The sequence below is a fragment of the Petaurus breviceps genome, unplaced genomic scaffold (genome assembly GCF_028583685.1).
Source record: "Petaurus breviceps papuanus isolate PSGF00001 unplaced genomic scaffold, PetGlider_PUasm1.0 185, whole genome shotgun sequence".
Lineage (NCBI taxonomy): Eukaryota > Metazoa > Chordata > Mammalia > Diprotodontia > Petauridae > Petaurus > Petaurus breviceps.
This window is the reverse complement of record NW_027185797.1, coordinates 18,658,970-18,664,811: the sequence shown is the minus strand read 5'-3', so window position 1 is coordinate 18,664,811 and position 5,842 is coordinate 18,658,970.

The following is a 5,842-nucleotide window of genomic DNA, read 5'->3' as shown; positions in this document are numbered from 1 at the left end:
CCTTCCTTCCTTCCTTCCTTCCTTCCTTCCTTCCTTCCTTCCTTCCTCTTTCCTTCCCTTCTTCCCTCTCTCCCTCCCCCCGTTCTTCCTCCCTTCCAATAGCTAGGAGGGACTTTAGAAGCCATCTAGTCCAGTTCCCTCTTTGAATAGATGAATGAACACAGATCCAGAGAAGGCTACTGGAACAATGGACAGAATTATGTGTTTGGAGTCAGGAAGATCTGAATTCAAATCTTGCCCCAGATGCTAGTTTTGTGACCTTGGGCAAGTCACTTAACTCCTATTTACCTCAACTCCCTCCTCTGTAAAATGGGGATAATGATAACTCCTACCTCATTGCATTGTTGTGATAATCAAATGAAATTCACACATGGAAAGTGCCTGGCAAAGTTTGAAGTATGATGATGATGACTTTAGCGATGATGATGGTGGTGGTGATGACAGGATTTGCCCAAGGTTACACAATCAAGTATTTATTAAACATCAACTGTATGCTAGGATATCAGGAAACAAATCCAATAAATCAAAGAATACCTCTTCCAAAGCACCTTGCATTCTAATGAAGGAGATGCCAAGGATACAGGCTGTAAGCATCAGACATGGGATTTTATTCCAAATCCAGTGTTGTCTCCATTTAATCAAGCTTTATTAAAATCGATTTGCTATAAGGTAATTTCTGCTCCACCCAACCCACACACAGTCACACACAGACACTCACAAAATGATTTTCATGAATATTCTATTTTCAGAGAACCAACAATGGAGCCCTAACGAGAGGTATTACAAGTCAATTCTGCAGACCTCTTGGAGGGAAATGATGGTCCAAAAGAGAAAGTGGGAGCAGGGCTCAGAGGCAACACGAGGGGAGGGTTAGAAATGATGGTCCAGAAGAGAATGTGGGAGCAGGGGTCAGAGGCAACATGAGGGGAGGGTTAGAAATGATGGTGCAAAAGAGAATGTGGGAGCAGGGCTCAGAGGCAACACGAGGGGAGGGTTAGAAATGATGGTGCAAAAGAGAATGTAGGAGCAGGGCTCAGAGGCAACACGAGGGGAGGGTTAGAAATGATGGTGCAAAAGAGAAAGTGGGAGCAGGGATCAGAGGCAACATGAGGGGAGGGTTAGAAATGATGGTCCAAAAGAGAAAGTGGGAGCAGGGGTCAGAGGCAACACAAGGGGAGGGTTTGAAATGATTACATTTCAATCTCAAATTATTCATATAATGGATGAGAACAGTTCTTTATCCTTTCCCAGGTGCTGCCAGATAGCTTGATGTAGAGGCCTACAATGAAGGCTGTTAAGCATGTATATATATATATTTTTTTACATTCCCATAATTGGTTGGGATCCTTACTACGTGAGCCTAGTCCCTGTGAGTTGGATCTGTATTTTCTCTGAAATGGAAGTTATAATGAAGACACCAGGCTGCCAATTTCCATGTCAGGTTTCATTAGTATGACTTGTGACAAGTGGGGATAGATGCCTCAGACTGGTATGAAGACGATTATAGGCTAGCTGCCAACAGGAAAATCAGACATCCTCTACAAATAATTATCATCATAATAATTCCCATCCACACTCTGCTTTCTATAGTGACCTGGGGAAAAGGACAATGGTTTTCTGGACTGTCTTTTTGGTGAATAAACATTGATGTTCAATAGCATTTAAATGACACCCCAGAGGCTTTCTTTCATCCCTTTTCCAGACATGATCCCTAATCCTATAGGCTATGAAATAAGGAAGATGTATCTCCTTTGGAGCAAATGTATGGCCTCCCTTTTGCCTGCTCTTTTCTGATTAGAAGAAGAGCTTTACAAGCCATATTTATGACATAGGGGTATGGTTCTCTTTGAGTGATGGAGGCAACAAGTAGTGAGTGTTCAGGGAAGAGCTACCAGGAAGATGATGGGTCCCAACATCACTTCATAGGAATGTGATCTAGAGGAACTAGGGATGGTCCCCTAGGGAAGTGTTAGGAGAACACGATTACTATCTAAAAGTATTTGAAAACCTATCACATAGAAGAACTTTTAGAGATGTTTCTCCTTGCTCCAAAAGGACAGAACAAGGAGCCATGAGTAGTAGTCATGAAAAAGGAAAAGTATCCAACGATGTTTGTAGCATGAGATTTTGCCACTAGTTTTAATTTACATCACTATCTTAGAGTTTTTGTTGTATCACCTCCCAAATGGAGTCAATAATAAAAATTCTTAGTGTCCATTAAGGTACTAGTTGCAAAAGTCCTTTTAGGGGCAGCTAGGATGCACAGTGAATAGAGCATTGGCCCTGGAGTCAGGAGGACCTGAGTTTAAATGTGGCCTCAGACACTTAACACTTACTAGCTGTGTGACCTTGGGCAAGTCACTTAACCCCAACTGCCCTTCATTCCCCCCCTCCAAAAAGGCCAAAAAAAAAATTCTTTTAAAAAATTTGAAAAGTGTACACAACATTACACACAAGTTAATTTTTAAAATCTATTTTATTTTTAATTTATGTAATAAAACAAGCATTTCCATAACATAGTAAAATAAAAAGTTGATTGCACTTGAAACTACAAATCTGCTATACATAACTTGCTATTCCTTTCAAATACACATTAAAATTGTTATGCAAATTCCTTTTCTCCTTTCTTTCTTCCCTTCCTCCCCACCCCCACCCTAGAGATGGCTACAATTTGTAATGGTAATGGAGATTTGAAGATCTTTCCTGCCCCTTGTAATGGCAAGCAAATAAGTACTTAGCACCCTGTTTCAAGTTGAGCATAGCCTTTGATTATATCAAAGCTTTGTTAAGAAACAGAACTTGTGAATCCCACAGTGGGAGGAACTTGCTCATGCAACAGGAAGGAGCAGAACAGGGAGCAGCTAATGATTAGAATAAAAAGCTGAGCACAAACTGAGAGGGATAGCCAGAATTGCTGAGAGCAAGCTTCGTGGAGGCTGAGCAGCTACTATAAGTGAGAGAGGGGCACTCTTGCTTAAGGGAATCTGTTTTGTTTTGAAGGCCTGATGGAGAGAAGGTTTGGGAAGGCTTGGGAATGTTGCTATTTGCTGCATTAGTTACGTGTACCAACTTTGTGGTTCCTGTAATGAATTTGGCTTTTTGGTTTTGGGATTCAGTTTTCTGGCATTTGAATAAATGCTTTGGTTCTGTCCTCCATGTGGAAAGCCTGTTACATTTTTTGATGCACAACTACACCAGTAGCTGCCATAGGTGCTGTGAATATCAGTATGTGTGTGTGTGTGTGAAAATATTCTACCCATCTATTTATCAGTTCATTCTCTGGATGCATATAGCATCTTTCTTCATATGTCCTTTATAGTATTGGGTATTTATAATAGACAAAATAACTTATTCACTCAAAGTTGTTCTTAAAATTAAATTGCTGTTACTGTATACAATGTCCTCCTGCTTCTGTTATTCAAATTATTCAGAGTGGTTAAAATGCCCTTAACCTTTGACTCAGACATTCTACTGTTAAGCATATATCCCAAAAAGCTCATCAACAAAAATAAGTATGTATAATATGTGTGTGTATGTGTATATATACATATACTATATATTCCAACACATACAAATATATTATAATAATATATTTTAATGCTATGTATGACATAAATATGTTGTATTTATAATATATCACACTTTATTTACATAATTACATTTTATTATTAAATTATTACATATATTCCATAATAATATAGTATGTTATATGATGATAACATAATGTATTATATTATCATTATATATTAAAATATTTTTAATAACTCTTTTTGTGGGTAGCAAAGCATTGGAAACAAAAATTAAACAGCCAACAGTTGGAGAACGGCAAAATACATTTTAGTCTACGAATATAATGAAATATTACTATGTTGTAAGAAAGAACAAATGTTACTTCATATAGAGAAGCATGACAAGGTTTACATGCACTGATGCAAAGTGAAGTAAGTTGAGATAGGAAAACAATATACATAATAATTACCACAATGTAAAGGGATAATATAATATCAGATATCTTCCAATATGTTTATTGGGTTGCCTGAAAATTTTTCTTCTTCAAAAAAATGTTAATAAAAGATGGTTCTTTACTAAGGGAGAAGTATATAGAGAAAGCGAGGCCTTGCACAAACAAAAGACATCAGGAAAAATCTATCTAAAAAAGAGGAATATAAAGTTTTGTATGATTGGAAGGGACTATAATGTCCCAGTATTATATCATATATGTCATACTTTGTCCTTCACCTCACTCTAGACAGTCTCTTCTTAGAGCCAGGAGCAACTGAGAACTTCATAATTCAGATAAGCCATTCCAGACAAACACTGGTCATATAGTCTTTTGTCACCATTTTCTTCAGATGGAATAGAGTGTAAGCTCCTTGAGGCCAGAGTCTGTCTTATTTTTGCCTTGGTATTCGTCAACATCTAGCACGTATTAGGCATGTGGTCAGTGTTTCTTGCTTGTTATGTATGTGAGAGGCAAGAAACTAGGATCCATGCCTCCATCCTTCTCCCATAGTAGCCTCTCAGACTAGTTCTTCCTTCATCCCCTCACTGAAATTACTCACTCACCCACTGTAAAGCCAAACACAAGCAGCTTTCCAGAGGACTGCTGCTATTAAGAGCTTCAAGGTTCTGATTACAAAGTATAGTGAACTTGTGAACTCTCTATTTATTCAGCAGTAAATTAGGCAAAACATTCACAGAAATCAAAGTACAGCATTCACAATGTTATGACAAACTTATCACTAAAATGGCCACATAATTTTCACTAAAGTGACCACATAGTTTTAAATAAAGTACAATAATTTAGTAACTCAATCATTTACTAATTCCTTAATTCAACCATCCTTAAGGAGGCTTGCCTCCTTAATGGACACAAAGTACAAAGGTCAAATTTCTCCACTCTTAGGTCATAGTACATGATAATATTCTCAGTCAGCACCAGGTACCCAAGAAGAGATCTTTTCATCTTGACTTGAGTCTGGCTCTCAGCTTCCATGGTTCCTCTTCCATGGTCCCAGCTTTTGCTCGAATCTATACAACTGTCACCTGGATTCAAAGGAAGGTATCTCCCAGTTCCTTGTCCAGTTCCTGTTCCATATTAAAGCTCACAGTGTCCAGTCCAGTTCAAGTCCTTCACAGTTCCTGTTTCTGGGAAGACAAAGCTTAACAGAGCCACAATAGCATTTATGCACGTGGCTGGCACCATCATCAATTCACTATCTGCCTGTGAAATCAACAGGGATCCACAAACAAGATCCAAGAGGTCAACACAAATCATCAACATAGAAATCAAAACAGACCCACAAACAAGGTCTGAGAACTCAACACAAATCATCAGTACAATCCCAGGACCTCTGTCTGAATCCCTCCTCCAGGACTTCTCTGAATAGACAACCAGAAAATCCTTTCAGGGCTTCCAGTAAGGTCCCAGGGCTTCTGTACAAAGTATCATAAACAAACATCAGCATAGACAGAACAGACAAACATAGAGTGCTGGGATACCACAAGTTTTCTCCTTCTCCAGCACAAGAGCTCCCTTCTCAGTTCTTCTCTCTCCAGCCTGGGCCTCTCCTTATATATGGTCATCAGTTCCTCCCCTTCCTGTTGCAGGAGTTCACAAGTTCTAGGGTTCACAAGTTGTGGGATTCACAAGTTCTGGATCTTAATACTTGGTGTTAATTCAATAACTGAAATAAAGTATTAACTACTTCATTGTTTTATATTACACTCATCCAAATCACTTCCCAGTAGCCCTCTCCAATATGCAACCATTCCACGTTTCCTCCATCCCTGTTCCAATTATCTCTCTCTCTCTCTCTCTCTCTCTCTCTCTCTCTCTCTC